This window comes from Taudactylus pleione, unplaced genomic scaffold (assembly GCF_031769625.1).
Source record: "Taudactylus pleione unplaced genomic scaffold, aTauple2 ptg000026l, whole genome shotgun sequence".
Taxonomy (NCBI): Eukaryota; Metazoa; Chordata; class Amphibia; order Anura; family Myobatrachidae; genus Taudactylus; species Taudactylus pleione.
Window position 1 is genome coordinate 29,368,097 of NW_028284428.1, and position 12,220 is coordinate 29,380,316.

General features: G+C 40.9%; 1 protein-coding gene across 4 annotated transcripts in view; it reads left to right on the forward strand.

Moving 5' to 3' along the window:
• The window catches only part of NLGN4X (neuroligin 4 X-linked), a 391,249-nt gene that overhangs the window by 151,669 nt on the left and 227,360 nt on the right, over positions 1–12,220 (forward strand). Inside the window, exon 1 of one of the 4 annotated variants that reach the window (XM_088451542.1) lies at positions 5,187–5,282. The exons of the other annotated variants lie outside the window; for them this stretch is intronic. The gene's annotated coding sequence lies outside the window, so the exon portion shown is untranslated. Of the gene's footprint in view, positions 1–5,186; positions 5,283–12,220 lie in introns of those variants that run through there. 4 annotated transcript variants of the gene reach the window in all.

A 12,220-nucleotide genomic window follows, 5' to 3' on the forward strand; every position in this document is an offset into this window, starting at 1 on the left:
TTGCTCCTCTAGCAAAGTGGAATCTAGAAGGGATCTGGTAGCTAGGACACAGGACCTGAATTAACTGTTGAAAACCCACTGCAGTAATGGTAAATACTGGATGCATATCTAATACCAGCATAGCTGTTATGATGTCTGTAATCCGCTGTGCAACTGTGTAATTGCTGTCATACTTGCTGTCAAACAATTGTTTGAAAGATAATTGTTTTTTGGAGGCTACACTACAAGTAGTCTTCCTCCTGGTCCCCTTCTGGGATGAAGATCCACTGACAGCAACAGCAGCGGCAACAGGCGTAGTCATCAAGGATCCTTCTGAGGAATCACAGATAGGAGGGGAGTCAATCATGCATCGAATAACAACATTGGATGCAGCAGGACTACTCCCGATGACAAATGAGGATGTTGGTGATAATGGTGTTGGTGTTGTAGATCAAAGGCGCTTGGATCCCTCAGAGAGGGAGCAGGTAGGTGACACTGGACTTGTTATGTTTTGAATTTTGGAACTTGGCGACATACACTTTGATATTTGATGAATGTGTTCCAGGTGACGTAACAATGAGGAGGTTCCTAGGTGGTTTAGGGTCCCTCCCTCTACTCACTCTTGCTTAGCAATGGGTACATATGGCTTGACAACTGTTGTCCGGATTGGGGCTGAAATAGTTCCACACATGAGAAGTGGATTTTTTGTCTTTTTCATGACAATGGCCTTTGTCTTTGTTCAATCCATGGGCAACAGCTGTTGCCTTACTTACACAAAAGGACATCCTCGGCATCAACATCCTCATCATCCTTAGCACCTTCAACTACCAACATTGCACCAGCAAATTAATTGTGTAAGCAAAACATGGGACATGTTGGAATCCGCCCACCTGTAATGCTCTAACAATATTGGTGGCATTGTCCGAAATCACAAATCCTGAGGAGAGTCCAAGTGGGGTAAGCCATTTAGCAATGATTTCACTGAGTTTTTCTAAGAGGTTCTCAGCAGTATGCCTCTTAGTGAAACCAGTTATACAAATAGTAGCCTGCCTCTGTATCAGCTGTCTTTTGAGAGTTGTTGCTGCTGCTGGTGCTGTTGTAGGCAATACACCTATCCAGTGGGCTGTCACATTCATGTAATCCTTAGTTTGCCCTGTCCCACTTGTCCACATATCAGTGGTCAAGTGGACAGTGGGTACAACGGCTTTTCTGAGGACAGCAACAGCAGCAGCAAAAGGCGTAGTCATCAAGGATCCTTCTGAGAACTTACGGATAGGAGAGGAGTCAATCATGCTTCAAATACCAACTTTGGATGCAGCAGGACTACTTCCCATGATGAATGAGGATGTTGATGATGCAGGTGTTGGTGTTGGAGATCGAAGGCGCTTGGATCTCACAGAGAGGGAGCAGGTAGGTGACACTGGACTTATTACATTTCAAGTTTTGGAACTTGGCGATGTACACTTTGATTTTTGATGAATGCGCTCCAAGTGATGTAGCAAGGAGGAGGTTCCTAGGTGGTTTAAGTCTCTCCCTCTACTCACTCTTGCATGGCAATGGGCACATATGGCTTGACAACTGTTGTCCGGATTGGGATGGAAATAATTCCACATGTGAGAAGTAGATTTTTAAGTCTTTTGTCCCGGCAACAACAATGGGCTTTGGCTTTTTCAAACCATGGGCAGCAGCTGTTGCCTTACTTACACAAAATATATCCTTGGCATCAACATCTTCATCATCCTTAGCCCCTTCAACTACCAAAATATCCTCAACTCCATGTGCAATTCCACAGAAGCATCCTCAATGACTGCGTGTGCAAGATGTTGATTGAACTTCCCCACATTTACAGAGGGCACACAAATGTTGTAACTTGGAGGATCCTCCAGTACACTAGTATGTAGGTCGGACTCACACATGGCATCCACGGACACACTTGCACTCTCCTCAGGGATTTGTGATTTCGATTTCTCAGGGCACACAGTTGGTTTTCCAAAGCTGTCTTAACAACTTTCACATTTTTAATTGGACCACCACCACTACTACTACAAGCAGAAGGGCTATCAGCAGTCTTCATAAAGAAAGGCCAAGGCCTTATCCTTTCCTTGCCACTTTGTGTAGTAAATGGCATATTGCCAAATTTTTTTTATCTAAAGGCAAATTTCCTTTAAATTATTTTTTCTTAACTTCAGTAAAACTTGCTTTACCATATCGATGGCATGACTTAAGCCCTGGGGCATGGGCCTTCATAGAGGATGAGGAAGTTGACGGCCTTGCACTGCTGGTGGCAGCTACAACATGTGGTTCTTGGCCTTGCTCTCCTGTCATGTGACAGCCCTCCATATTTTCTGCAGTCTTGAAGCAGTGTCACAATCACCAACAGTGTAGCCAAGGTGCGGTTACAAAATTCACACATGTGCAGTTGTGCGCAAACACAAAAATATTAGAAAAAAAGACAAATGATGATTTTTATTTTTTGTCAGCTCCAGAAGAACTTTGGCCCAGAGGACCTATTGGTCAGGCAGCACAAGGTTGCAGCTTGCATTGCTGGCTGGATCTTGTGCGCTACTACGGTTAAGCCTAACACCCATTAACACACAGAAGAAAAAATATAAGACACTTTTGTTGGTTTTTTTGGAGAACGACTGGAGTTGGGCAGCACAAGGTTGCAACTTATATTGCCTGTTGGATCTTTAGCGCTACTGCAGTTAAGCCTAACACACATGAGCACAGACAGAAAAATATACAAGACACTTTGATTGATTTTTTTTGTATTTAGCACGACTGGAGTTGGGCTGGATCTTGTGCGGTACTGCAGTTAAGCCTAACATGCACACGCACACACAGAAAAATATAAAAGATACTTTGATTGATTGATTTTTTTGTTTTTAGTACGACTGGAGTTGGGCTGGATCTTGTGCGGCACTGCGGTTAATCCTAACACGCATGCACACACAGAGAATTATAAAAGACACTTTGACTGAATGATTTTTTTTGGTTTTGGTATGACTGGAGTTGGGCTGGATCTTGTGCGGTACTGCTGTTAAGCCTAACATGCATGCTCACGCACAGAAAAATATAAAAGACACTTTGATTGATTGATACAATAGACTTAGATAAAAAGCAATCTTAGTGCTCAATTAATCAGTTCCAAATGGAAGAGTAGATGGTGGAATTTTTCTTCAAGTGACCTCTTAATGTTTAATTTGAGTTGGTCCTTTAAACTACCATTAAAGATGGTGGCTATAAATGTTCTCAAGATATCCACTTAACCTTTGTGGTCTCACTGAAAGGTGTAAGGGTATTTTTCAGTGAGACCACAATGATGTGAACATCTAGGAATATTGAGGAGGAAAAGGAATACTGGGAGATACATTGGTTGTATTTACTACGTGCTTGATTTACTACGATATATGGTACGCAGCTAATTGTAGTCCTATCTCGCTACTTCTGTAAAAAAACAAACTACGCTATATTACCTTTTCTTCCCCCGGCATGAACGAGCCCTCTTCAAAGGTGTTCCTGTAGATGACATCCCATTTATCCATCCATATATGAACTATACCATTGAAACCCAGATAAGCTTTAAAGTTCTTTTCTTTGGTACACATCACTAATTTTGAGCACCAATTATCACCTTACTAAATTTACTACACTATCAGGCGCATGTCTCTTTAACCCCCTTTTTCAGAAATCACCTAATCCGCTGGCCAAAACGGAACACTAAGAAGACTGTTGCCGCCTTTTAATGAAGGATTGGTGACTCTTATTATAATATTTTATTGATTACATCACATTTACATTACCCCTTTCTACATCCCATTGAGGGAACCACTATATTTGTGCGCTGTCCCTACATACAACTTCACTATATATATATGTGTATATAATTTTTTTTTAATAAAATATATATACTCAAATTAATATACACAATTCTCTACACAAATACTTGCTGTGTATACAAATTAACTTCTATAAGAACATAAATTTGTATATTGAAGTTGTATACAGTTGCTAAGAACAGTGGCTAAATTGTATTCAGTTGCTTATATGTGTTATGAATCCTAATTATTCAAAGTGAACTGAATTTCAAGTGAAATTGTTGAGGATACCTGGCTTGTCACAAATGATCCTCTGTATATTAATTATTTATATTTATATTTTATAAACATGTAAGCATGGTCCCATTAACAGCTAAATGATTTTACTGTATTTTTCATATAAAGATGGGATTCAGCAGTTGTGACAATAATTAAGATCTATGGCTGTAGATGGTGGAATGGGCCTGAACAAAAAAAATATGGGGATCAAGAAAAATAAATCCAGCCCTCAGTGTGTATAAAACCATGTGTGATGCCAGCTGTCAATCGGCCACTGACTGATAATGTATAAAAAGTACAGTAGGTCGTGCACAACATTATGGATGTGAAACAGTGGTTTCCTGCGCACTGAACAAGAATGTATGTGGCGAGCTGCTAACACTCATAGGCTACTCTCTGCCTATAGGTAGTTAGTATAGTAAAAATGGTAATTTGGTGTAGCGCTCAACCTATTAATGGCTAGACTATAGTAATCTTAAACCCTCTATGTAAATCAAGGATTCTGAATGCAATGCAGACTTAATATAAAGTATTTTACTACTCGATAAATCAATTTGTGTTACAGAGGGTGTAGGAAAATAAATAACCCACTCTGTCCAAAAAATGATTGAGGAAAAAATAATGATATACTATAATAATGCAAGTCATAGGCAGTGATGATACTGACTCAAATAATAAAAACCAATCTGTCTTGTACTGGACTGATTGGATGTGACAATAAAGTAAAGTCCAGGTTATTTTGTGATAAGTCTCTGGGGGGAAGCTCAGATGTTCATTTGTACTGTATGGTAATAAAGCAGACTGCGGTGTCCCGCTAGTCTGGCTGATAATAATATAAGTCTGTGCACATACCCGTTGCAGCTGTTTTTATTCCCGGTTGCAGGAGCCAGACTCTTCTACGGTTGGGCCTCAGAGTGTGGATGGTGGTAGGGGCTCTGGGCCAAAACTGGTTTGGCTGCAGGTCTGGTTGCTGCGCTAAGCCTAAAAACAAACCCAGCACCGGGACCTAGACACTGCAGCTGGCCGGCTATGGTCTGTGGGATGTTCAGTCACGGCTCAAGCTCCACTAGTCGCCAGACGATCCAACACCTACAGAGACTTACCCTTTCACTTGATCCTGTCGGGTGTCCTGCTGATGGTCTCTTCTCGCTCCTTTGTGTCTTCTTTCTTCAAGCACCTGCTTTCCGTGGTCCTCGGTTCTTCCAGGTGAGCGCATCAGATGACGTGCGCTCAGCTTATTACGGGTGCCGGCACTGAGCTTCCCACTTGCGTGTTTGCAGTCAATCAATGGTAGTATGTACCTCAATGCATTTCAGCCTATTAAGGCCTTCCTCTGGGAGCAGGTTTGTGCACAACATTATGTCACTGTGCTGTGCTAGGTCACATTACTTGGTTTTGTTTAAGGCATACTAATTGGTAACTAATAGCATATATTTTCCTATGTTGTCATACTGTATACCTCAACATTCCTGCTGACCTACAATATTTCTAAAAACACCTACTGGCATAAAATTTTATGGAACATTATTTTCTATTACTGCTGAAATATAACTGGGAAACTATGATTGGCATAAAACTACTAGTGGTTATTGTTTGGCATTAATATGATTGGTATTTTACTGTCCAATAGTATTACTGTGCATGTTATTGGGAAATAACTACCATAGGATGCAGAATGATGGTTATGGTCTTATTACCTTAGGCAGGAATAAAAGCTTGGATTATCAATGCCCACTTACATGAGTAGAGGTTCTACGCTGGAAGTGCAAATCAGCACATCTCCAATTATTTTGAGGAAAGCATGTAGAGGAAGATTCATTCATTCAAAGTTAATTTTTACACTGTTCTCTATTGGTTTCTGATGTGCAATGACCCCGTGTTTTGTTTGGACCTGTTTATATTATTGTAGTATTATTAATATCAATATCATCAATTTCCAGTCATTTCCAGTCAATTTTGAAAAATTGTGGGACCTAAAATCACAAAGTGGGACTTACATGCATTCAGAAACATGTGAGATTCAGTTTTTAGATCCAAGATTACTCAGCATGTCCGGCAAAATCATGCTGCCTAGGCTAGACGAGCAACAAAGCCATTGACTTTGGCAATCATAGAAAACGGGGCCGACATGCCTCTATTTTCTGGAATGTTCCCAATCACTGCCCTGTCATCACCACAAAGCTAACAGCATATGCAGTTATGCTATTGCTTGGGGGCACTTCAAACCGACGTTGCAGAAACAAATTTGCAGTGCAGCTACTCCACATGCACAGATCTGCAAATAACAGAGATTTACGGAAATATCAAATGTACATAAATCTCTGAATTAGGCCCTACAAGATGTCCTGAATTTTCCTCATCGTCAAAGCTAAATTACACTCCACCCATAAAATACTAAATTACTGCAAGTATATTTTACTACATTGTCCTTTAGTACGTAGTCTATAAATGTTGCATTCAAATGTGCAGTTTTAATGGAGACCAGCAAAGTGAAATCTCTTTATACATGTTTTTTTCCGCAATATCTTAGTTTCACTGAAACTATTTAATTATGGAGAATGGCTTCTTAGACTTATCACCTACGTGTTGATTAGGTTGATCATTTTAATGTCAATAATTTCATGAACTAAATTACTAAGTGAAGCAAGTCAAGTGATCCCATTTAAATTTGTTTAGCTGAATATTCATGTGCAAATTACCCTATTCATATTCAAAGAAAGGTTACCAAACTACTTTATTTAGCTTTCTCTAATTGATTTTTGAGAACTCCAGTGAATTCGGCACAGCAGGCTGTGCATGAAAATGTGTTGTGACACATCCTATACGATGTGTAATACAGATAAAATATATTCATCTTTGGTATCTGTATTTTACATATTGATTTTCTTTGTGTCTCATTTTAGTATACTTGGAGCACCATTCGTATTAAATACATATACAAAATGTATATTAAAATACAATGTTAATGATAAGTATAGCTTTCAAATGACAAGCCTACAGTTGTATTACTTACCTACCTCCAGTTTATAGTCTAATCCAGAGGTTCCCAAACTTTTTTTGAATCACGGCGCCCTAGTGTATCCCGTAAGCCAAAAGTTTGTTTTTGAGAAATTCAGAAAAAATTAATAAAGTAGTAAAGTGAAGTAAATTGTGCTTATCTGTCATTCTTAGGTTCAGTTATGTGGTGGTTGACAGGTTTGTGCTTCTGTTTGTCAACATATTTACATTACATTGACCATAAATAATTTGATTTGGTGATAAACCACCAACCTGAGACACCCCTGCAAGTGTCCCAAGGCACCCCAGCATGTCACGGCGCACAGTTTAGAAACTACTGGTTTAATCATTCACTAAATGCAAGCTAAAGACTACTTCCAAAGTTTTGGTGCATTGTGTTGCATAAGCTAAGAGCAAATACTATATGTATCAATAATAGTGTATATTATAGGTATCAATAACAATATGAAGGTTTTACTAATAGAAATAGAACTTTACACATGCTGAAAAGGTTATTTGTGGCATACAGTGAAGCTGATAATAGGACAATGTGCATAATCAACTAATGTCCTTATTTTGAATGGGCTAAGATGCATATTTACACGTAATATGCTTTATATGAAAATAATGCTTGTGAAAGAAGTTAAATTTGAGATGTGATAAATTGCCCCTTCCATGGGGTTCAGGGAGAGATCTCCATAATAAAAGAGGCATATCAATTAGTCATGTTGAAGATCAGTAAGAAGGGAATTGCAATACTAATTGCACGAGATGCCAATGATTGCAAACATTTAAGTTTTTGCTGTTTTTTTGTGAAACATTTTAACCTTTTATTTTTGAAGGCATCACAAAGTTTCTGCAGTGCCACACAAGGAATATGCATGGTAACAATATAACCTGACATATCATAAGTACAAATAGTATACATTGTCAGATTTAGGAAAACATACAACAATAAAATGAAATACTATGTAGGGCAAGTGCAGGGGTGAAGTTAGGGAAACTCACTATCCTGTAGGGAAAGTGGTGCTAAGTTTCACGGATGGGAGACAGTTCAGCACTCAATGAGCCTGTACACAAGGTACAGTATGGGTGAACGTAAAGTATCAGTACAGTGAAAGGACTTGGAGACAAAAGACAAAGAGCACTAGTGACCTGGATAATATGAAGGGAGGAACATGGAAAAATACAGCCTTACCTATGATATCTTACATACTAAGGGATACAAGGCTAATAAGAAAATTATTTTTAAGGACAGTTCAAAGTCAATGGTGAGACCTATGCAACATGTTTGATGGGGAGGGTTTATTGTTGTATTATCAACAGAAGTATATGTGGATGGAAAGTAGCGTTTGTTGCCTGGTGGGAAAATTATTGCCTCCTAATACATTTAGCAGACTGTAAATAATCATGTGTGACCGGTGCCACCACAAAGAGCACATGACTCTGTGGGCAGCATCATTGTCACCCAACAGCCCATGCTTCTGGCTAGCAGGGTGCCTGGAATGGCACCCTACAGCCAGGGTCACTGCTGCAGCTGAACTGGAGCATCCTTTAGATGCTCCTGACAGGCACAGGGCAGTGTGGAGTATCCTCAGTATGATCCAAGTTAGCACTGCACTTACTGGTGCTGCTGGCCCTGCTCCTTCCACACAATGTAATGATGTCATGGTCCTGACTTCATGACATCAGATGCTACAGGGGTGGTGCTGGCATAGGGCACATTTAGCCGTGTTACAGTCCTGACATTTGGCCTAACAATATTTTTGCATCAGTTTGTCAGGAACCACACTTCACTATACTACTCCTTTAACTAACTCAGTGTATTGCTTTATTTTCCTAATTACATAATGACATTGCCTTGTTGACCTGTGCCCTCAATAACATAATCTTATACTCTAAAAATCATACAGGCGGACAGGTGCTGATGAACACATACCAATTTGTTTTATATTCCTTCTTTCAAACCAGTACATTCTGACGAGCAGTAGTAGAAATCAGAGATGGATTTAGACTTCATGGGGCCCTAAGCAAGATATCAGTTTGGGGCCCACTGCCTCAACTGCATGCAATTTTACACACACACACATACACACATATACACTGCCCCCATAGCTGCACACACACATATTGCCCCCATAGCTGCACACACTGCCCCCATAGCCACACACACACACATTGCCCCATAGCCACAAACACACACTGCCCTGGCTCCTTGCGGCGGCAGGTGAGAGGTAGCAGGTGGGGAGAGAATGCACCCCAAGTGGCAAGTAAGAGGGAGCGGGGGGAGAGAATGCTCAACAGGTGAGAGGGAGCAGGGGGGCAGATGAATGCTCCGATCCAGGGTCCCAGGGGAGGAGACAGGAGAGCGAGCAGAGGGGAAAGAAGATCTGGCAGTAGGCGGAGAAAAGAGGACACAGAGGGGGACAGACCGACACAGCCCCGGGGAAAGTATGCGGTGCACAGGAAACAGGATGGAGGGTTTGCACACAGTAATCAGGGCTGAGGGGGCACCGGCTGCAGAAAAATCCATAGGGACATGGCAGGTGTAGGGGGAAAAGTATATCTTGTTCGAAAAGCTGACTCAGCAAAAAGAGCAGCTTTCAGAAGTGATACTTCTGTTAGGGAAGCATGATGAATGCCTACAAAACATTTTTTAAATTTGCAGCGACTTTAAAACATAATATTCACAAGTGATAATTATGTAAAGATGAATAGAGCCCCGACTGATACACCTTACTAACACAACCACCTACTGACACACTTATTGACACAGACAGACACACTTACTGACACAGATACCGCTTACAGACACCAGGCCTGATTCAGAGTTGGGAATAGAGAGAGAGATAGCACTTAAGTGTGTACCTGGACAAACCATGTTGCAATGCAAGGGGTGTAAATACATGATTTTTTTTGCATGTAGGGTAAATACTGGCTGCTTTTGCATGTAGCCCACAAATACTGTACAGCTTTATTATTACTCTACAATTTAGATGTCAGTTTGGACACCTCCCTCCCAAATCTAAATCTCTCTGCACATATTAAATCTGCCCCACCTGCAGTGCAGCATGGTTTCACCAAGATGATCAGTTGAGAGAGATCTCTCTCTCTATTCCCAACTCTGAATCAGGCCCACAGATACCACTTAGTGATAGAGACACAGTTACCTACACAGACAATTCTTACTGACACAGCCTCCCCTTACTGACACGGTCATCTCTTCCTGACAGATACCACTTACTGACACACACACTTATTGACACAGACACCACTTACTAACAGACACACTTACTGACAGACACCGCTTACTGACACAGACACCACTTAGTGACACAGACACACTTACAGTGCATAAGGAAAGTATTCACAGTGTATCACCTTTTCCACATTTTGTTATGTTACAGCCTTATTCCAAAATGGAATAAATTCATTTTTCTCCTCAAAATTCTACACAAAATACCCCATAATGACGTGTAAAAAGTTTTTTTGAGATTTTTCAAAATTTAATAAAAAAAAACTAAGAAATCACATGTACATAAGTATTCACAGCCTTTGCCATGAAGCTCAAAATTAAGCTCCGGTGCATCCTGTTTCCATTGATCATCCTTGAGATGTTCCTACAGCTTAATTGGAGTCCACCTGTGGTAAATTCAGTTGATTGGACATGATTTTGAAAGGCACACACCTGTCTGTGTAAGGTTCCACACTTGACAGTGCATGTCAGAGCTCAAACCAAGCATGAAGTCCAAGGAATTGTCTGTAGACCTCCGAGACAGGATTGTCTTGAGGCACAAATCTGGGGAAGAAAAATATCTGCTGCTTTGAAGGTCCTAATGTGCATAGTGGCCTCCATTATCCATAAATGGAAGAAGTTCAGAAACACCAGTACTCTTCCTAGAGTTGGCCGGCTATCTAAACTGAGCAATCAGGGGAGAAGGGCCCTAGTCAGGGAGGTGACCAAGAACCCGATGGTCACTCTATTAGAGCTACACAATTCCTCTGTGGAGAGAGGAAAACCTTCCAGAAAGACAACCATCTCTGCAGCAATCCACTAATCAGGCCTGTATGGTAGAGTGTCCAGATGGAAGCCACTCCTTAGTAAACAGCACATGGCAGCCCATCTGGAGGTTGCCAAAATGCACCTGAAGGACACTCAGACCATGAAAAACAAAATTCTCTGGTCTGATGAGACAAACTCTTTGGCGTGAATGCCAGGCGTTATGTTTGGAGGAAACCAGGCACCGCTCATCACCAGGACAATACCATCCCTACAGTGAAGAATGTTGATGGCAGCATCATGCTGTGGGGAAGTTTTTCAGCAGCAGGAACTGGGAGACTAGTCACGATAGGGGGAAAGATGAATGCAGCAATGTACAGAGACATCCTGTATGAAAACCTGCTCCAGAGCACTCTTGAACTCAGGCTGGGGCAACGGTTCATCTTTCAGCAGGACATCGACCCTAGGCACACAGCCAAGATATCAAAGGAGTGGCTTCAGGACAACTCTGTGAATGTCCTTGAGAGGCCCAGCCAGAGCCCAGACTTGAATCAAATTGAACATCTCTGGAGAGATCTGAAAACGGCTGTGCACCAATTCTTCACATCCAACCTGATGAAGCTTGAGAGATGCTGCAAAGAGGAATGGGTGAAACTGGCCAAAGATAGGTGTGCCAAGCTCATGGCATCATATTCAAAAATACTTGAGGCTGTACATTATGCCAAAGGTGCATCAACAAAGTACTGAGCAAAGGTTGTGAATACTTAGTTAGTTTTTTAATTTGTATTAAGTTTGCAAACATCTCAAAATTTTTTACATGTTGTCATTATGGGGTATTGTGTGTAGAATTTTGAGGAGAAAAATGAATTTATTCCATTTTGGAATAAGGCTGTAACATAACAGAATATGGAAAAAGTGACGTGCTGTGAATACTTTATGGATGTACTGTACCTACACAGACACCACTTACTGACAAAGAGACCCCTTACTGACATTGACATCCCTTCCTGACAGATACCACTTACTGACAAAGACACACATACTGACACACACAGTTATTGACACAGATACAACATACTGAAACATTCCCCTTACTGACACTTACTGCCACATTATTATACATACTTACTCACACAGACACCCCTTA